The sequence below is a fragment of the Eretmochelys imbricata genome, chromosome 11, assembly GCF_965152235.1.
Source record: "Eretmochelys imbricata isolate rEreImb1 chromosome 11, rEreImb1.hap1, whole genome shotgun sequence".
In the NCBI taxonomy this organism is placed as follows: Eukaryota; Metazoa; Chordata; order Testudines; family Cheloniidae; genus Eretmochelys; species Eretmochelys imbricata.
Genome location: NC_135582.1, coordinates 52,067,846 through 52,090,117, shown reverse-complemented (window position 1 = coordinate 52,090,117; position 22,272 = coordinate 52,067,846). Strand labels below are relative to the sequence as shown.

The 22,272-nt window shown below is 47.0% G+C and overlaps 1 long non-coding RNA gene across 5 annotated transcripts in view; it reads right to left on the bottom strand.

Annotated features, from left to right (window-relative positions):
- LOC144272417 (uncharacterized) overlaps positions 1-22,272 on the bottom strand; it is a 59,765-nt gene that overhangs the window by 14,610 nt on the left and 22,883 nt on the right. For 4 of the 5 annotated variants that reach the window (XR_013347542.1, XR_013347545.1, XR_013347543.1 and 1 more), the window contains exon 2: positions 9,312-10,497. This is a non-coding gene — a long non-coding RNA (uncharacterized LOC144272417). The remainder of the gene's footprint in view (positions 1-9,311; positions 10,498-22,272) is intronic. The other variant, XR_013347546.1, reaches the window with a different exon arrangement.

Below are 22,272 nucleotides of genomic sequence, written 5' to 3'. Positions count from 1 at the left end.
TGATCAGCTGTGGGGGTTAAGAAGGAATTTTTTAGTACCCTGGTCCTCCCTCTGCACAGATACATGCATGTAAAAATATTGAATTTCACAGTTGGCACTAATAGAAGCTTCCGTCTGCTTCTGGAGCATCAGCTATTGATCAGTTCTGGAGCCTGGATGCCAGACTCTATGGACATGTGTTTTGATCCAGTATGACAAATCCTATCCTCCAGTAGCTAATGTTTCTTAAAAGGACAAAAAGTAAAGGAAACAGAAGGGGACAATCCTATATTGTGCCTTGTGGACTTGGGCTGGACCTACATACAGCTAATTCTTAAGTAAATACAATGACATTTTTTAATGACAGTTGTTTCTTTTCACATAAAAAGATTGGCACTTGTTGGCAACACTATTTTTAATTCATAGTTAATTCTGAGGTTGTCAGTGCACTATACAGAGTGATTCAAAATAACTGGATTCAAATCAGTGTTCTTTTGCAATCCCATTTTGAGGTTAAAGAGTTTGCTTGTTTCTTTTCTTTTTTGTTACTGAAATGTTTAATGTGCACTGTTTAGCAACAGAGATATTAAAAATGAAGCCTGGAGGAGTTTTAATCACTCACATTTCTAATGAATCCCTCACTTATTCATATTCAGAAATAAGATTCTATCATACTGTACACAATAGTTCAATTTTCAAATTAGCAATGGAGTGCAGTTTGCTACTTAATTTCTGGTGTTTGGAATAGCTATAAAGCTGGCTTGAAACGGCATTTACCTTATTTCATGCATGGAAAGGTGATCTGGAAAGAAAAGTGATTCACTGATATTTTATTCTATAATTCTTACATTTTTTCATCCAGACAGTAATTTTTTGTTAATGAAATCATTGCTTACTCATCAGCCTGTATGGTAAATGAATGATTCCATGAGCCAGGTTCATCTTTAGTGTAACTCTATTGAAAATGGTTGAACTCAGTGGTTGAATTTAATTGGATGTTATAACAGGGTTGAATTTTGGTCTGTTGTATTAAAGTTATTTTATATTATATTGCATTTTTAAAAATATTTTTCATATATTAAGCAGGCTTCTTATTTTTTGATATTGGAGTTACTGCTCTACATTATTAAGTTGTGAAATAAAACCTCACCCCAGAGAATTAAATGGAAAATTTAATCTAGCACTGCATCTCTTATGTAGGAATCCTCATTTCCTGGCCTAAACTATTGTGTAGTATTGATGTGCACTGTTGAACAGCTGGTACATTCCATCCCAGAAAGGTTGCATTTTGCTTGTGGATGAAGTGATTCCTATATGCAGATAGATCTAAATTCTGTCCTGAGGTACACCGCCCTGGAGGAGAGGAAGGTGATCAGGAACAATCAACATGGATTCACCAAGGGCAAGTCATGCCTGACCAATCTGATTGCCTTCTATAAGGAGGGAGTGATGGAGGCCAAGAAAGATGTTCACATGCCTAAACACCCAGAGCTGGCAGACAAGAATGTGCTCAACCTCTATGTCATGAAAGCCAGGCAGTCACTGAAATCGCGTGGCTACGTGAAGGAGCAGTTTGCTTAGAGGGGCACTTTTACTGGTATCTGACCAATGAGGGTATCCAGTATTTGCGTGATTATCTTCATCTACCCCCTGAGATTGTGCCTGCCACCCTGCGCCGTAGCCGCCCTGAGTCTGGCAGACTGTGGCCCAAAGGTCTGGAAGGTGAATGCCCTGCTTGTCTTACTCGGGGAGAGGCTGACAGAGATACCTACAGACACAGTACCGCTCCACTTGGTGCTGACAAAAAGGCTGAGGCTGGTGCTGGAGCAGCTACTGAATTCCAGTTTAGAGTTTGATTCGGTTGTGGACGTGGTCAGCCTCTTCAGTAGAATTCTCTGGTCATGTTTTTGTGTATAATAAAATAGGTGAAAATCTCAAAAAAAAAAAAAAAAGATGAGATAACTGGCTGTGTGGATATGGGGAAAGCGGTGGACGTGCTATAACTTGACTTTACTCAACGGGTAGTGATCAATGGCTCAATGTCTAGTTGGCAGCCGGTATCAAGCAGAGTGCCCCAAGGATCGGTCCTGGGGCTGGTTTTGTTCAACATCTACATTAATGATCTGGATGATGGGATGGATTGCACCCTCAGCAAGTTCAAAGATGACACTAAGCTGTGGGGGACAGGTAGATATGCTGGAGGGTAGGGATAGGATCCAGAGTGACCTGGATAAATTGGAGGATTGGGCTAAAAGAAATCTTATGGGGTTCAACAAGGACAAGTGCAGAGTCCTGACTTAGGACGGAAGAATCCCATGCACTGCTACAAGCTGGCGACTGAATGGTTAAGCGGCAGTTCTGCAGAAAAGGACCTGGGGATTACAGTGGACAAGAAGCTGGATGTGAGTCAACAGTGTGCCCTTGTTGCCAAGAAGGCTAATGGCATATTGGGCTGCATTAGTAGGAGCATTGCCAGCAGATCGAGGGAAGTGATTATTCCCCTGTATTTGGGACTGCTGAGGCCACATCTGGAGTACTGCGTCCAGTTTTGGGTCCCGCACTAGAGAAAGGATGTGGACAAACTGGAGAAAGGCCAGTGGAGGGCAACGAAAATGATTAGGGGGCTGGGGCACATGACTTATGAGGAGAGGTTGAAGGAACTGGGGTTATTTAGTCTGCAGAAGAGAAGAGTTAGGGGGGATTTGACAGCAACCTTCAACTACCTGAAGGGGAGGTTCAAAAGAGGATGGAGCTTGGCTGTTCTCAGTGGTGGCAGATGACAGAACAAGGAGCAATATTCTCAAGTTGCAATGAGGGATGTCTAGGTTGGATATTAGGAAAAACTATTTCACTAGGAGAGTGGTGAAACACTGGAATGGGTTACCTAGGGAAGTGGTGGAATCTCCATCCTTAGAGGTTTTTAAGGCCCAGCTTGACAAAGCCCTGGCTGGGATGATTTAATTGGTACTGCTTTGAGCAGGGAGTTGGACTAGATGACCTCCTGAGGTCTCTTCTAACCCTAATCTTCTATGGGTATGTCTACACTACGAAATTAGGTCGAACTTATAGATGTCGATTTTTTAGAAAGCGATTTTATACAGTCGATTGTGTGTGTCCCCACTAAGCGCACTAAGTCGGCAGAGTGTGTCCACAGTACCATGGCTAGCATCGACTTTCAGAGCATTGCACTGTGGGTAGCTATCCCCCAGTTCCCACAGTCTCTGCCACCCATTGGAATTCTGGGTTAAACTCTCAAAGCCTGATGGGGCAAAAACATTGTTGCAGGTGGTTTTGGGTACATGTCGTCAGTCGCCCCTCCCTCCGTGAAAGCAACGGCAGACAATCATTTCACGCCCTTTTTTCCATGTGGACGCCATACTGCTTTCAGCAGATGGTGCAGAAGGACTGCTAACCATTGTCATCGAACCACCGCTTCCGCTGCAACTTTGCTCTCCTGCTCTTGCCTTGATAGCGAATTTCTCCATGTTGGCTGTCATGGGCTCCCACTTCCGCTGCAACTCTGCTCTCATGAATCCACCTCGCAGGTCCTCTCGTTGTTCTCTATAAATATCTATTCTTGTGGTATCCGTCATTAGCCACTGCTTCCGCTGCAACTCTGCTCTCCTGCAGATGCCATACCACAGCAAGCATGGAGCCCGTTCAGATCACGGCAGCAGTTATGAGCATTGTAAACACCTCGTGTATTATCCTGCAGTATGTTCAGAACCAGAACCAGGCGATTTGCCTCAACCTCCCACCCTGCCATAAATGTCTCCCGCTTACTCTCACAGATATTGTGGAGCACACAGCAAGCAGTAGTAACAGTGGGGATATTGGTTTCGCTGAGGTCTAAGCAAGTCAGTAAACTGAGCCAGCGTGCCTTTAAACGTCCAAATGCACATTCTACCACCATTCTGCACTTGCTCAGCCTGTTGTTGAACAGCTTCTGACTACTGTCCAGGCTGCCTGTGTACGGCTTCATGAGCCATGGCATTAACGGGTAGGCTGGGTCCCCAAGGATAACTATAGGCATTTCAACATCCCCAACAGTTATTTTCTGGTCTGGGAATAAAGTCCCTTCCTGCAGCTTTTGAAACAAACCAGAGTTCCTGAAGACGCGAGCATCATGTACCTCTTCCAGCCATCCCACGTTGATGTTGGTGAAACGTCCCTTGTGATCCACCAGAGCTTGCAGCACTATTGAAAAGTACCCCTTGTGGTTTATGTACTCGCAGGCTTGGTGCTCCGGTGCCAAGATAGGGATATGGGTTCCGTCTATGGCCCCACCACAGTTAGGGAATCCCATTGCAGCAAAGCCATCCACTATGACCTGCACATTTCCCAGGGTCATACCCTTGATATCAGCAGATTTTTGCTTGCGTGGGCTACTTGCATCACAGCAGCCCCCACAGTAGATTTGCCCACTCCAAATTGATTCCCAACTGACTGGTAGCTGTCTGGCGTTGCAAGCTTCCAGAAGGGCTATCGGCACTCGCTTCTCAACTGTGAGGGCTGCTCTCATCTTGGTATTCCTGCGCTTCAGGGCAGGGGCAAGCAAGTCACAAAGTTCCATGAAAGTGCCATTACACATGCGAAAGTTTCGCAGCCACTGGGAATCGTCCCAGACCTGCCACACTATGCGGTCCCACCACTCTGTGCTTGTTTCCCGAGCCCAGAATCAGCGTTCCACAGCATGAACCTGCCCCATTAGCACCATGATGCATGCATTGCCAGGGCCCATGCTTTCAGAGAAATCTGTGTCCATGTTCTGATCACTCACGCGACTGCGCTGACATCGCCTCCTCGCCCTGTATCGCTCTGCCAGGTTGTGGTGCTGCATATACTGCTGGATAATGCGTGTGGTGTTTAATGTGCTCCTAATTGCCAAAGTGAGCTGAGCAGCTTTCATGCTTGCCTTGGTATGGTGTCCGCACAGAAAAAAGGCGCGGAACGATTGTCTGCCGTTGCTCTAATGGAGGGAGGGGTGACTGATGACACGGCTTACAGGGTTGCCTTACAGGGAATTAAAATCAACAAAGGGGGTGGCTTTACATCAAGGAGTATTTCCGGCAGGACTTCATGGAGGGTTCCAATAAGAAATGGTGCACCTAAGTAATTGTTCTTATTGGAACAAGCAGGTTGGTCTAGCCTCTGATTGATATATGGCTAGATTTACCTCGCTGCACCTTCTCTGTGAGTGACGCAGTGTGACCTAGAGGAATGAGTCCCCTAGACGGCGGAGGGGGGAAGCAAATGAGTACAAAACAAATCTGGTCTATTTCTTGTTTTGATACACTCCATCTATCTTTTACATCTTTGGCTGGCAGCAGAGGGTGCAGAAGGACTGCATGCCATCCACATCTCATGGCTGCTCGGCAGAAGACGGTGCAGTAGGACTGCTAGCCATCCTCATCTCTTGCCTGCCTGGCAGAAGATGGTACAGTACAACTGCTAGCAATCCGTATCGCCTGCCTGCTCACCATAAGATGGTTCAATAGGACTGACTGCAGGACTAAAGAGAATGACCTGGTCAAGTCACTCCAAATTTAGTCTCTGCGCCCATGTCTGCCCAGGCGCTCCTGGCCGACGTGGCCAGGAGCAACTTGGACATGACGATGACAGCTACCAGTTGTATTGTACCGTCTGCTGCCACAAGGCAATGGGTTGCTGCTACTGTGTAGCAATGCAGTACCACGTCTGCCAGCACCCAGGAGACATACGGTGACGGTTACCTGAGCGGGCTCCATGCTTGCCATGGTATGGCGTCTGCACAGGTAACTCAGGAAAAAAAGCGCGAAATGATTGTCTGCCCTTGCTTTCACGGAGGGAGGGAGGGAACAGGGGCCTGACGATATGTACCCAGAACCACCCGCGACAATGTTTTAGCCCCATCAGAGTGCTCCATTGAGACTGCTCTGGACAGCATTCTCAACTCAGATGCACGATTGTTTGCCATTGCTCTGACGCAGAGAGGGGTGACTGACAACACGGCTTACAGGGTTGGCTTCAGGGAGCTAAAATCAACAAAGGGGGTGGCTTTACATCAAGGAGTATTTCAGGCAGGACTTCACAGAGGGTTCCAATAAGAAATGGTGCACCTAAATTATTGTTCTTATTGGAACAAGGAGGTTAGTCTGGCCTCTGATTGATACATGGCTAGATTTACCTCGCTGCACCTTCTCTGTGAGTGACTGCATGTGACCTAGAGGAATGAGTCCCCTAGACGGGGTGGGGGGGGAAAGCAAATGAGTACAAAACAAATCTGGTCTATTTCTTGTTTTGATACACTCCATCTATCTTTTACATCTTTGGCTGGCAGCAGAGGGTGCAGAAGGACTGCATGCCATCCACATCTCATGGCTGCTCGGCAGAAGACGGTGCAGTAGGACTGCTAGCCATCCTCATCTCTTGCCTGCCCGGCAGAAGATGATGCAATAGGACTGCTAGCAATCCATATCGCCTGCCTGCTCACCATAAGATGGTTCAATAGGACTGACTGCAGGACTAAAGAGAATGACTTGATCAAGTCACTTCAAATTTAGTCCCTGCACCCATGTCTGCCCAGGCGCTCCTGGCCGATGTGGCCAGGAGCACCTCGGACATGACGATGACGGCTACCAGTCCTATTGCACCGTCTGCTGCCACAAGGCAATGGGTTGCTGCTACTGTGTAGCAATGCCGTACTGCGTCTGCCAGCACCCAGGAGACACACGGTGACAGTGAGCTGAGCGGGCTCCATGCTTGCCGTGGTATGGCGTCTGCACAGGTAACTCAGGAAAAAAGGCGCGAAACGATTGTCTGCCCTTGCTTTCACGGAGGGAGGGAGGGAACGGGGGCCTGACGATATGTACCCAGAACCACCCGCGACAATGTTTTAGCCCCATCAGGCATTGGGATCTCAACCCAGAATTCCAATGGGCAGCGGAGACTGTGGGAACTGTGGGATAGCTACCCACAGTGCAATACTCCGGAAGTCGACTCTAGCCTCGGTACTGTGGAAGCACTCCGCCGCGTTAATGCACTTAGAGCATTTTGTGGGGGGACACACACACTCGAATATATAAAACCGATTTCTAAAAAACCGACTTCTATAAATTCGACCTAATTTCGTAGTGTGGACATACCCATAGTGTAGACCAGGGCTAAGATTCTATACCCATCCAATCACATACCTCTACAAAAGGTGCCCAAACAAGCCTAACTCCAAACAGCTCAGATGATTCAGTTGAGGAAATATTCTGGTTCAAAAAGCTAGATTTAGATCATTTGCTAAAATCTAAAGAGCTGTTGCTGTACAAAACTGTTTCACAGAATCAAGTGGCACTACTACCAATATGGGCCTGGTGAAGAGCCAGACCGCCTAATGCAAGAGAGTAGGCAAAGAAGAAAAGTCTATCATCAGTTGGCATAATATTGCACTTTTCTTGGCATTCTGGTTGTAAAGTACGATCTAATTTCCTGGGATTACTCTGGTCTGTTCCAACTGCATGGAGTTTGTTGGAGTATTTTTAATTCCATAGGCAAAACATGCTAGAAGATGCCTTCTCTTACAAGCTTATGCTCAAATAAATTTATATATATATATATATATATATATATATAATAAATAGTCTCTAAGGTGCCACAAGTACTCCTCATTCTTTTTTCTCTTCCAAGTGTAAATCATGAAATTAAGCAACAATTAATTGATCTTGTGGTATAAGAGTAATCAAATTTCTGCTTAGTAAGATGATACTCCACCCTTATTCAAAGAAGTAGGATATGTTTATTTCAGGCTGTATCACTCACAGCATTATGCTCAATGAAGTGCAGGACTCCCCCCATGTGGTATCGCTACTCATATATGGGAGGACATAGCCATGGACGAGTTTGTCATTAGAAATTTTTTGTTATAAGATTTATGATCTTCTATCAATGGCTCTGTTATGAGTCAGTCTTTCTATGGTGATTCTGACAATTCAAAATATTTAGTCACATATTTTCTATTGATTTCCATAAAGCTGCAGTTTTCTTGAGCTAGTGCTTCTGTGTAACTTCAATATGCGTATGCCTTGAGTTAATAGAATAAGAGGATAGCAGAGGTAAGTCATTCCAAGAATGTTTGGCTTAATGAGGTTGGTCATATAGCTGGTTAAAATTTTTCAAAACAAAGTCTTTTTAATCTCCAAACCTGCATAAGGCAGTGGTCCTGTGGTCATATAATTAAAAAACTATCATAACGCATATGAAGAAAGGGACTGAATTATGGTTGCACAGGCAACCTGAATTCTGACTTTTCCTAACTTTTGAGTGCTTGATTTTGCAATCTTAATAATGTTTGTTTAGCGCAGTGGTTTTGGATATAATATATAATATTGTAGACAGGTGCATATGAAAAATAGGTGTATAGCATATAGTACATATTTATTAATTCTATTAGTTCTTTTACCTATGGTATTATGTTCTCTTTAGTATCCTAGTAGCTGTGAAATTATTGCCAAGAATAACTTAGATTGAAAGATCTTTCTTAGTAAACGTGGTCACATGGCAATCAGTATTAGCTGTAACACAATGTACTGTACATACTTTTAAGCCCTAAGTAATAAAAATTCTTGAAGGAGCCAACCAAAGTCCTTAAGATTGACTTCCATGCCCTGAGATCAGCATCATTAAGTGTTGGTAAAACAGGACCATCCTTTTTCCTGACTCTTTTGATGGAGTTGGAATTAGAGCACGGTAATTTCTTAAAAATGAAAAACAAACAACATTTCTATCAAAGTGTGTGTTTTCAGAGTCTTCCTTTCAGTGGCCAGGCTTGCTACAGGAAAGGCTCCTTGTTTTCTGTTGTCCCTTCTGGTTGAACAAATGAGGGTACCTATTGAATTTAAACACGATTTGGTGGGTTTTTCCTGAGCACAACTTCCTTGTGGTGGCTTCCACCTCAAGATAGGTGTGAAGGCAAGAAAGAAGGATGTGGACTGTCTGCCTTCAATACTCTTTTCTATTCACTGAAGGAGAACATATCTTGATGGCTGTCTTTGCTGAGTCCATCTACCTTCATACTATTTAAACCATTGGCAGAAGAGGGGGACAGCATGAATCTGCCTTTTTTGAACAGGACATACTCTGAAACTGCATTGAGAGCTCCTCTAAAATCAGTCATCCTCAGATCTAGTAATGCGGTATAATACAATGGTATGATATGATTATCATTCTCTTGCAGCTAATCTTACATTATAAAATGGTACCACAGCATTGCACCAAGATAGTATGTACCACTTCCAATATGTCCTCCCCGAGAGCTTGAAATCCTGGAAAAAGCAGTAAAAGTGAGTGTCACGGGGTCCACTCACCGCAGGTGGCACCTCCTCCTGGTCGGTCTGGGAATCAGCTCTCTTCAGTTCCAACGCCCCCTTCGGCTTCTTGCTGTATGCTTTATTGCCGCTCTCTCTCACAGCAACTCCATCTTCGTGCCTTGGCCCTCCAGCCAGGTCATTCTACATGCTTCCTCCATCTGGGGTATCAAAATCTTTCCTCACTATCAGTTTCTGGCCATCTTCCCATTTACTGCCCCCATGCCACTCCCTCAGTTGTTGGCAGGGGAACCCAGGCCCACCCTCTACTCCAGGTTTCAGCTCAGGGACCCTTTTGTCAGCAGCCAACATGTGTTCACTCCTTGACTTTACTACCTTTCCCTGAGCCCTTTCCTTACCTTCTAGCTCTCCCCCTACCTCTGGGTTTGCCAGCCTCACAACTCCCTCTTCCCAGGGAGTAATTGTAAGCTGGTGGTTCTCAACCAGTGGTATATGTAACCCTGGGAATATGCAGAGGTCTTCCAGGGGGTCTTCCAGTTCATCTAGATATTAGCCTAGTTTTACAACAAGCTACATAAAAAGCATTAGCAAAGTCAGTACAAACTAAAATTTCATACGATTTGTTTATACTGCTCTATATACTATACACTGAAATGTAAGTACAATATTTATATTCCAATTGATTTATTTTATAATTATATGTTAAAATTGAGAAAAAAAGCAATTTTTCAGTAGTAGAGTGCTGTGACACTTTTATGTCTGATTTTGTAAGCAAGTAGTTTTTAAGGGAGGTGAAACTTGGGGGTACGCAAGACAAATCAGACTCCAGAAAAGGTTGAGAGCCGCTGCCCTAAGCTATTTTTTCTGTAGCCCCAACCACACCTCCCTTCTCCCAGGGAGTGACTACAGCCTTTCTTCCAGCAGCTCTCAGCTACCAGGCTTTATATAGGCCCCCCTTCTGAATCCTGTCCATCTGAGCCCCATTTAATTTATCCCTGCTCCCTGGCTCCTCCTCCATGTGCACCCTGAGGAGTTAATTGGCTCAGCTAGCCATCTTAACCCCTTCAGGGCTTGTGTTGGGTGGATACCCCAACACAGTGAGCAATGGTGGCTGTACTAAATGTTTCCACAAAAGGGAAGATGGGGAGATTTAGGAGGAATATGTTAGTGTTAAGGTCACCACTAAGTAAGTTGCTCGGTCTTTGTGTTCACCCTGTTGCATTACCTGCAAACAAACAGACCCTCAGTTAGTTGAAAGGTCACAAATTTGAAATTGATAAAAATAAATATTTTAATGCAATGTGCAACTCACTGATACATAAGATTATGGAGGCTAATAACTCAAAAAGACTAGATGGTACTCAAGTCTGACCCATTATGGCACTCCTTTGTTTCCTGCACTGGGTCTTTTATATGTGCTGCTGTGAAGAGAACCAACACAGAGCACCATTTCTTTGCATGCAGGGGTGTAGAGTCCTCCATGAGGCTTTTCCATGGCCTGTCATCTTTTCCAACACAGCAGAACTGCTGTGTCTATACTGTGTAACCCTTCTGCCAGGCCGAGTTGATAGCAGCAAGGGCCGGGTTCAGTACACAGGGGTTCCCTCTCATCAAAGCAAATGCAAAACTGGCTCAAGCCCCCACCCAATGACCTGAGAAAATCTTACACACACCCCTGGGCACCTCAAAGAGGCAATACTTCCCCTCTCGCAAGCACAGAGTCTCGGTGTAGCAGAGAATCTTTAATAAAAGATGAGGTAAACAACATCAGCATTAAATTGGGAGAACACCACAACTAGGGTTCATCAACCAAACCATAAGCAAAGCCCCACCCCAGCAAATTGGGCCATGTCCTTTCCCTCGGGTTCTTGGGTCCCACAACCCAAACGCCTCTTGAGTCCAGTGATCCACAAATCACCCGAAGTCCAAAAAGTCCAACATCCCAAAAGTCCAGCCCCAGAGTTCAAAAGTTCATCTGCAGAGTGTTACTCCCCAGTCTGGGTGAAAATGTATGTGTGTGGGGGGTTTGGGGGGGGAAGAGGTAAGGGGCACCTTACGTGATCTGAAGCTGACTGCCCCACAGCTCCATAGGGCTTCACTCTGCTCCGCTCCACCAGCCGTCCCATGAACTGCTCCGCATCCCACAAGCAGCTCCCGCTGTCCCATGAACTGCTCCACCAGCCAGTCCACAAACTGCTCCACTCCGCTCTAGATCTTCAGGCTCCCCACTACTTAACACAGTGCTCAGCTCTTAGTAATTTTAGCTCTTTAGTGATTTCAGCTTGTAGTAGTGGGAGCCTCAGTGCTGGCGCACCATAAGGCCAAAGGGAATTCAGCTCAGCACCTGTAGCAAGACTCTTAATAGACCCAAAATTAGCTCTGATGTTCCACAGCGGAGAGAGACAGAGGTGCAGTTGATGTTTCAGGCCCTCACAAAGGGGCCCACACCACCAGGTACTAATACCTGTCTCCAGCCTCTCTCCAGTCACAGAGTTTTGGAACCCATATAGCTTGCCTAGCAAGTGCTACTTAGTTAATGGCAAGTCCCTCCATCATAACAAAAGGCCAAGTACAGTTCCACTGTCCTTGATTCCCATAATCAGGGTAATAACAATTTATTCTTCCTGCCCCAATAACAGAGACACTGGGGATCCCACAGAAGCCAAAGTGACCATTTGGGCAGCTATGGCCTCATTCTAGGTGGGGTGGGTGTGCCTATGCAAATGAGATCGGCCCATGAAGTTCTTTTCCACAACTTGCCATACCTCACCACCAAATCTCAGGTGGAGCTCATCCTGACTCTGCTTACAACTTTACCTAAACCTTGCACATCTGGGCAAGGATATTAGCTTGGCAGGATTTCCCTCTCACTGTATAAGAACAGCATCTGCCATTACTAGTCTTTCTAGAAAACAAATGACAAAGTTTTTGATTCTACACAGTGCTGAGCATTCTGGCCACAATCGAGAAAATACTTGGGCAGTTTTTAACTTTAAGCATTTGAGTTATTTCATTAAAGGCTATGTAAATTATACTATGGGGAAAAGTTTGTCTACATTTAATTAAAATACACATGGTATAGTACCTTATAGTCCTTATATATTTTCCCAACTCTTTCCCCAGCTGCTGTTCCTGTTTTATTCAGTTTCTCCTGCTGCTCAGAAAGCAAAATGCATGACTGTAGGTGCGTTCGGCCAGGGGTCATCACTCTCCGGGGCAGCGGGGAACCAGACCACCTCACTACTTCTGTCAGGTATGTCAGGGAATTAGCCTGCCTGAGCAAAGAGTTCAATAGCAAGGCCCAGGCTCCTGGCTCCGAGCAGCCTGGGAGAGGGGGAGACTGCCACCCGCGAGATGGGTGGCAGAGGGGACGCAGGCCCACCCACTCCACTGCATCTCAGCCTGGGGCCCTAGCAGCGACAGAAGACCCACTGCTGTGTCAGTGGGGTTCCTGGCCTCAACACACTGACATTGGCTCTGGCAGGGGCCAGCTGCCCCTGGGCTACTTCCTACCTCCCCCTCTAGAGGTACATGAGTCCGGCCAGCGTCCTCCAAGGGTTTACACACCATGGGCTCCTCGGGGTAACTGGCGCTCGGTTGGCTTGGTGGCTCCTTGGGGTAACTGGCGAACGACAAGCTTGGCAGCATCTCTAGGCTCAGGCTAGCATCAGGCATTGGCTGGTCTGGCCAGTCCTCGGGTCGGCCGCCGATTGCCACAGTCTCCCATCTGGGAGCTCCGCCACATGCATCTGGCCTCTCCAATAGCTGTGTTTCAACTGAGCCCTGGGGTCAGGCTTTTATACTTCTGGTCCTGTGCCTTGACCTCTGAGGGGCGGGTGCAGGGTTCGCTGGCTCCGCCCACTTTGGCATCCAGAGAGGCTCCTCACTCTCTGGGGTGGCAGGGAATCAGAGCGCCTCGCTACAATGACATAAAAACCTAAGAATGGCCATACTAGGTCAGACCAATGGTCCATCTAGCCCAGTATCCTGTCTTCCAACAGTGACCAGTGCCAGGTGCTTCAGAGTGAATAAACATAACAGATAATCAAGTGATCCATCCCCTGTTGCACAATCCCAACTTCTGGCAACAGAGGCTAAGGACACTTCAGAGCATGGTTTTGCATCCCTGCCATCCTGGCTAATAGCCAATGATGGACCTATCCTCCATGAACTTATCTAGTTCTTTTTGAACCCTGTTATAGTCTTGGCCTTCACAACATCCTCTGGCAAAGAGTTCCACAGGTTAACTGTGTGAAGAAATACTTCCTTTGGTTTATTTTAAACCTGCTGCCTATTAATTTCATTTGGTGACCCCTAGTTCTTGTGTTATGAGGAATAATAACACTTCCTATTTACTTTTGCCACACAAGTCATAATTTTATAGACCTCTGTCAATCCCCCCTTAGTCGTCTCTTTTCCAAGCTGAAAAGTCCCAGTCTTATTAAGCTCTCCTCATATGGAAGCTGCTCCATACCCCTAATCATTTTTGTTGCCCTTTTCTGTACCCTTTCCAATTCCAATATATCTTTTTTGAGATGGGGCGATCAGAATCTGCATGCAGTATTCAAGATGTGGGCATACCATGGATTTATAGAGAGGCAATATGATATTTGCTCTCATATTCCCTTTCTTAATGATCCCCAACATTCTGTTCACTTTTTTGACTGCCGCTGCCCACTGAGTGGATGTTTTCCGAGAGCTATCCACAATGACTCCAAGATCTCTTTCTTGAGTGGTAACAGTTAATTTAGATCCCACCATTTTATATATGTAGTTGAGATTATGTTTTCCAATGTGCGTTACTTTACATAACCTCTTATTCCAGAGTTCCTGTTAATGCTTATTATTCTGGCAGGAATGCCCCCACAACTGCTTCCCCTTCTTCCATCAAATGACCCTGGAGACCAAAGTACTGATTCTTTAAGGGGATCAGAATACTTTTGATTCCTACTAAGTGGAGTCAGGGGGAGCTGAGGGTGATGAGCTCAACCCCCACCCAGGTGACTGGTAGTCAAGAAACCTAAAGAGTCATGTACACCACAGAAATGGTTTAGCTTTGCGGGACAGCAGTATCATATGCTATTGCTTTACAATTTCAAGAACAAAGGTTTTTAAAAGTCACTTTAAAATGGTGCTGCTTCCTACTTTCATTTTGTTCTTATTATGTGTCACATTGCTATATCCCATACCATCTATCACATGCAGAATTTGAACACTCAGCCAATCTCAGCCAATTATAGCCCACTGACAGGACAGAAAAGCAAGCACAGGCTACTAACATGACTGTGAGTGGGTGGAGGAGCAGACATTGCCACTGGCTTCCAAGTTAAAAAAATGATTACTCACCTTCTCATAACTGTTGTTCTTCGAGATGTGTTGTTCATATCCATTCCAATTAGGTGTGTGAGTGCCACGTGCAGAGTCATCAGAATGTTTTTCCCTTAGCAGCATCCATTAGGTCAGCTGTGGAGCCCCCTGGAGTGGCGCCTCCATGGCAGTGAATATAGGTACCTGCCAACCCGCTGCCTCCCCCAGTTCCTTCTTGCCGGCTACTCCAACAGAGGGGAAGGTGGGGATTTGGAATAGATATGAGTGACACATCTCGAAGAACAGCAGTTACGAGAAGGTGAGTAACCAGTTTTTCTTCTTTGAGTGTTTGCTCATATCGATTTCAGTTAGGTGACTCCCAAGCCCTACCCCAGAGGTGGGGTCGGAGTTATGGAATCGCTGACTGACGCACCGCTCTGCCGAATGCTGCATCATCTCCAGCATGCTGAGTGATGGTGTAATGAGAGGTGAATGAATGAACCAAGGACCATGTCGCCGTCCTTCAGATCTCTTGAATAGGGACCTAGGCAAGGAATGCTGCCAATGAGGCCTGCACCCTTGTGGAATGCACCGTTAGTGCCAGGGCTGGAACCTGGGCTAACTTGTAACAAGTCTGGATCCAGGCCCTCCTGTCCTTCCAGCTCTCTGGTGTCGTCCTGAGATCCTCTGTGATGAGGCTGGGAGTCCTTTCATCCAGTCTGCCACTGCTACGAACAGCTGGTTTGACTTCCAAAATGGTTTCGTGTGCTTGATGTAAAAAGCCAGCGCTCAATGAACATCCTGTGTGTGGAGCCTCTGTTCTAGGCTACTGTTGTGAGGCTTAGGATAGAATACTGGTAGAAAAATGTCCTGTGTGGTGTGGAATTGGGACACCACCTTTGGAAGAAAGGCCAGATGAGGTCTGAATTGCACCTTGTCCTTAAAGAAAACCATGTGGGGGGTGTCGGAGGTGAGGGCCTTTAGCTCAGACACCTTCCTTGCTGAGGTAATGGCAACCAGGAAATCTAACTTCCATGATAGGTAGAGGAGCAAACAAGTTGCCACAGGTTCAAATGGGGGCCCCATTAGTCTGGAGAGGAGCAGGTTAAGGTCCCATGCTGGAACCAGTTGTCTAACTTGCGGGTACAGACGTTCCAGACCCTTAAGGAGATGGCCGACCATGGGGTTGGCGAAGGAATGCCCAGCTGCTCCTGGGTGGAAGGCCAAAATGGCTGCCAGGTGCATGTTGATGGATGACGGTGCTAGACCCTGCTATTTCAGGTGCTCCAGTATGAGCAGTATGGGCATCTGTATTGGGGTTGTGCGGCCCTGAGTACACCAGAATGTAAACCTCTTCCACTTAGCCAGGTAGGTAGCCCTAGTGGAGGGTTTTCTGCTACAAAGTAAGACCTCCCTCACTGACTCCAAGCACATGAGCTCTATGAGGTTTAGCCATGAAGCTTCCAGGCTGTGAGATGGAAGAACTGGAGGTTGGGGTGGTGAAGGCGATCAAGTCCGGGAACAGTGGCAATGTGATCAGGGCATCCACTGACAGGTCCAGGAGCATGGTGTACCAGTGTTGGCGAGGCCGCACTGGTACCACCAGTATAGCGGCTGCCTTGTCTCTGCAAATCTTGAGCAGGACCTTGTGTATGAGTGGGAATGGTGGGAATGCATACAGAAGACATCCCATCCAGGGGAGGAGGAACGTGTCCACAAACGAGCAAGGGTTGTGCTTCTGAAAGGAGCAGAATTACAGGCACTTTCTGTTGCCTCGTATGGTGAATAGATCAGCCTAGGGAGTTCCCCACCTCTGGAAAACATTGTGTATGATGTCCAGGCAGATAGACAATTCATGGTTGTGGAAGAATCTGCTGAGATAGTCCACTAGCTCGTTCTGGGCATCTGGGAGGTAGGATACTTCCAGGTGAATGGAGTGGGCAATGCAGAACTCCCACAACAGGAGGGCTTCCCAGCATAGGGGAGAGGAATGGGCACCACCCTGCTTGTTGATGTAAAACACTGCAGTTGTAGTGTCTGTCATAACTGCCACACACTGGCCTTGAAGCTGGGCCTGGAAGGTTTGGCACACTAATCGGACCGCCCTCAACTCTTTGATGTTGATATGAAGTGAGGGACTGTCCTGAGACGAGAGGCCTATATCTGAATGTCTCCCAGGTGTGAGCCCCATCCCAGCACTGATGCGTCCATTACCAGGGACAAAGAGTGCTGGGGTCAGTTGAAGGGGACTCCCTGGTACACCTTTTGAGGGTCGAGCCACCATCGGAGGAACTCGAGGACTTGCACCGGAATGGTGACCACAGAGTCTAGGCTGTCGCACCTCGGATGGTAGACCAATGTAAGGCAAGCTTGGAGAGGTCTGAGCCTCAGTCTGGCATGCTGTACCACGTACATGCATGCTGCCATGTGACTGAGAAGACTCAGGTACCCCCTTGTTGTAGTAGTAGGGTATTGTCTGAGGCCTTGTATGATGTCAGTCATTGCTGGAAGCGAGCTTCCAGCAGGAACGCCCCAGCCCAGATCAAGTCCAACACCGTACCGATAAACTTTATTCTTTGGGTCAGTAGCAGGGTTGACTTGTTCACATTGAGCAGGAAACCCAACCTGTTGAAGGTGGATCTGACGAAGGATAGCTAAGACTCCACCTCTTCCTTGGAATGCCCCCTGAGCAGCCAGTCATACTTGCGCCTGCCATTCCTTCCCTGCTTTCTGTAGGAATCCTGGCTCAGATGAGGGGGACAGGAGCACTGTTGCAGCTGGGGCTTAAAATGTTTACGTTGGGTTGCCAGTGTGTGCATGCCCAATGACTTCACAGTAGCCCGGGAGTCTGTAAGGCTGTGCAGTCTGGAGTCCATTTGCTCCATGAAAAGGCCTGTACTGTCAGACAGCAGGACCCGTAGTGTCTGCTGCACTGCCGGGGGAAGCCCAGATGCCTGAAGCCATGAGCTTCTTCTCATAGTGATGCCTGAGGACAGGGTTTGCGCGGACTCAGTGAGGCCTATAAAGAGGTACATGCCACTGCCTTGCCCTCTTCCACTATTGCCACAAACTATGCTCTCGAGTCCGGTGATACCAATTCTTTAAACTTCAACATGGAGGTCCATGAATTGAAGTTGTACCTGCTGAGGATAGCTTGCTGGTTAGCTATCCTCAACTGCAGCCTCCCAATCGAATGGACCTTTTGGCCAAAAAGGTCCATCTTTTTCGACTCCTTAGACTTTGGAGTCAGTCTATGTTTCCCCGGTCTCTCCTTCTCGTTCACCACAGACACAACCAACGAGCAGGCCTGGTGTGAGAAGAGGTACTCGTACCCCTTTGAGGGTACAAAGTATTTCCTCCCCACCCCCTTGACTGTCGGGGGAATGGATGCAGAGGTTTACCACAGAGTTTTAATGTTATTTTTGATTGTATTTATGATGGGCAGAGCAGCCCTGGATGGCCCTTCTGGTGTCAAAATGTTGACCATGGGGTCCTCATACTCAACCACCTCCCCCGCCTCCAACCCCATGTTGCGGGCAATCCTGCATAGCAGGTCCTGATGGGCCCTGCTATCAATGGGGGGTGGTCCCAAGGCTGAAGCCCTTGCCAGTGCTTCATCTGGCGACGAAGCCGACGAAGCCAGAGGTGGCGCCGGGCCCTCCTGTCATTCCAGCTCTCTGGTGTCATCCTCTTTGGCACTGTGGCTCTCGGTGCCAATCCTCTTAGCAGGTGCTGGGGATGAGTGCTGTTCGGCCGGTGCTGGGGACCGGTGCCGCTCAGCCGGAGCCAGAGACCGGTGCCACTCTATCTGTGCTGGGAACCAGTGTCTCGGTGCCAGTGATGGGGAGCAATGCCTAAATAGAACTGAGGAACCCCATCTGGAAACTGGTGCCGGAGAACAGTGCCACGATGGTGGTGTCAAACAGCAGTGCCATGGGGGGGTGGTGCTGTGTTGGTGAAGGTCACTGCCTCATCATGGCAGGTTTTCTTCTAGACGGTGCTGCTCACTGTGGCACCGGAGGCCTGTCTCTGCCAGCCAGAGACTGAGGAGCCGTCATGGCAATCAGATCCCTCATGGCCTCAAAAATATCTGGGGTGGAGAGGAGCTCCAATTCCTCCACCTGGCACTCCCAGTCAGGAGAGTCTATGGGCACCGGACTCCTTTGAGGGACCAAAGTCCACGGTGCCATCTCCTGTAACTCTGGCACCGGGTGCTCCTGCATTGGACGCACTCCGGTCACACCAGCTGGCACTGCTGTCTTTGGCACAGGGGAGCGGCCCCTGTCCGTCTTCCTGTGCCGCTTGTGCAGCACTGGGGAGTGGAAGCGGTGCCAAGTTGCCTCCATGGACTTTGGTGCTGGGGAGCATCGGTGTCGAGGGTCTCTTTGGCTATAGGCCTTCCTTGGCACTGTGTTACACATGGAGGCTGGAGCATTCCGCATGGATGTGCTCAGGGCCAGAGGCTGTCGGCCTGGGGCTGTCTGAGGATGAAGAGCTGCCTCCATCAGGTTCTGCTTGAGCCTGAAGTCTTGCTCTTTCTTCATCGTTGGGTGGAACACCCTGCAAACTTTGCACCTCTCTGTCTGGTGCGCCTCTCCCAGACACTTAAGGCAAGAGTTGTGGGGGTCACCTGTTGGCATGGACTTGTGGCAGATTCCACGGGACTTAAACCCGTGGGACTGAGGCATGCCCCAGAGCCCAGGGGAAGGGCATGAGGTGGGGGTACACAACACTCCAACTATTCCTATCACTAACTGACTTAACTAACTACTTAACAACTATAAACTAAGAACTATGAGCTATAACAAGTAACAAGCTAAGGGAAGCACTTGTAAAGCAAGCAACCGCAGTTCCAACGACCGCCACTGGAGGTAAGAAGGAACTGAGGAGGTGGCAGGTCAGCAGGGACCTATATTCACCGCCATGGAGGCGCCACTCCAGGGGGCTCCACAGCTGACCCGATGGGTGCTGCTAAGGGAAAACTTTCCGACAACTGTGCACGAGGCACGCACACACCTAACTGGTATGGATATGAGCAAACACTTGAGGAAGAACATGCACTTATTTGCAGGTGAGACAGATGAAGAAACAGCATGGCTAATACTGCTCAGCGCTGCTCTTGACTGTGACCTTTCTGGAAGTTTAGTGTAGGGAAACTCACACACATCAAATATTAACACAACTGAGACCATTATACTTTTGTTTTGGTTGGCAGATGGAGATGATGGGGGTTGTTAGATGGGTCAGCTCTCAGGTTTTTTCTAGCACATTGGAAGGCTTGATTCTGCAAGGTTAAATGGGATTTGAGTGTACCCTGCACCTCACAGGAGATGCTCAGAACCTGCTAAGATCTGGCCCAGAACTTCACCTGGCTGATTCACCTGAAACATAACTCTATGGAGTCCCTGGATTACCCCCTGCCTCCTGCAGGACTGCTCAATCCCCACAATGCCCTGTGGAATCTCTGCCCTACCTCCCACTCTGATCTGAATACTGTATGAATCACACTCCACCCACAGGATATGTCTTTATGTTTTCCAAATTTACCCAAGGATCTGTACAAAGTTAAATGTAGGGGGTTTTTTATGTGTTTCCATTACGTTTTACTCTTAGTGTTCTTGTGTGTTGCCCATTATTGAATCTAGCCTCCTATCACATCATTCCTTCCCACTCCAGTCTGATAATTATGTCATGAAACCTCGTTTGTCCGCTTCTCCCACAGTCATGGCCATGCTTTTGTCCATGCTTTCCCCTCTGGATTGCTCTCTCTAAGTTGGTCTGCCTGGACCTTTTAAATTCAAACCTTTCCTTATTGCTCACACTTGTCTGTTAGAAATGAGTCAGTGACGACATTTCAATCTTTATTCATGCTAATCCTCCCCTCCTCCACACACACACTTTTTGTTTCCTGGTGATCCGCACTAATCTTTGCTGAGTAACCATGTAATCTTATTGTTTTCACTCTGTCCTTCCTCTTGCAACTCTTCCCTTCAGTTTTGTAATTCCCTATCTTGTGTCATGTCTGAAATTAGATTGCAGCAAGCTCCTTGGAGAACACACCATGACTCGTTTATACTGTGAGCTCTCTGGTACTGAAAAATAATAAATAGCCGTTAGAAATGTTGGTACTTAAATACCCAATATTAATAAATATTTCTGAATAGCTTAGGCTAAATATAGAGGGCCAGATATTCCACACCCAACCTAGATACTTTGTGCATAGGATAGCTCCCTGTTCTATGGGCAGTGTGTAAACAGCAATGTTAGTAGCTCTGCTCTATAAGGGACAAAGCATGAGAGTGTGCACCGGTTTAGATGGGGACTTTAAAAAGAGCTCAGCCTTTGCCTGACTCTGCTCCTATTGAAATCAACAGTAAAACTCCTTTTGACATAAATGGGGACAAAGTTAAGCCAACATTGAACACAAGAACGGCCATACTGGGTCAGACCAAAGGTCCATCTAGCCCAGTAGCCTGTCTTCCGATAGTGGCCAATGCCAGGTGCCCGAGAGGGAATGAACAGAACAGGTAATCATCAAGTGATCCATCCCATTGCCCATTCCCAGCTACTGGCAAACAGAAGCTAGGGACACCATCCCTGTCTAACATTGAGCACTTCAAAATTCTCAGGCTTAGCACACTCCATTTTTAAGCAGAACTGCCCATTGACCTGGATGGGGAATTCTCAAACAAACACAGGCAAACAAAGAGACAACAACCTTAACAACCTAATGGCACAATCTGCCTTTTAATTAGGAAAGGGTGCCAAGTGACTGTATCTCTCGGAGCTTATGCTGAAAGTAAACATTTGAACTAGCCCAGAATCTAACCTCATTTTAACATCCCTGGTTTATAGTCACCGTTTACACAGTATTCTATGATGCAGAGTTTCAACTGTTGATCTATTTGGTTATTACACTTGTGCCTGGTTATGATGCCGTTGTTCTAACATCTCTCATGGATACAATAACATCATTATTTTCCTTTTTCCTTCTGCTTTGTGGCCACCCTTTACAAATGAGCTTTATGTGACAGGCATGTGATAAAATTAATCATAAATCATTCTCTGCATATTTATAGTGCCTGCCTTCCCAGGGTCTCAAAGCACTTTACAGACATTAATTAATCTAACCTCTGAAAAGCCCTGTAGTTACTCACAAGTAATTATTATTCCCATTTTACAGATGAGAACACTGAAATAAATATATGTAAGCAGAGTCAGGATGAGCTCTACCCTGACATCTGGTGGCGAGTCATGGTGGGTTGTGGAAAAGAACTTCAGGGGCTGATCTCATTTGCATAGGCACACCCACCCTGCCTAGATAGTCACTTTGGCTGCTGTAGAAGCCCGAGTTTCTCTGTTATTGGGGCAGGAATAAACTGTTATTATCCTGATTATGTGAATCAAGGACAGTGGAACTGTATTTGGACTTTTGTTATGATGGAGGGACTCACCATCAACTAAGCAGCACTCGCTAGGCAAGGGTCATGGGTTCCAAAACCCAGTGAAGGGAGAAAGGCTGGGGATAGGTATTAATACATGGTGTTATGGCCTTACATGCTAATTACACTTCCTCCTCTCTCCACTATGGAATATCAGAGCTAATTTTGATTCTATTAGGAATCTAGTTACAGACTGCTAAGCTGAATTCACTTTGGACCAATGGTGCATTAGCCCTGAGGCTCCCCTACTA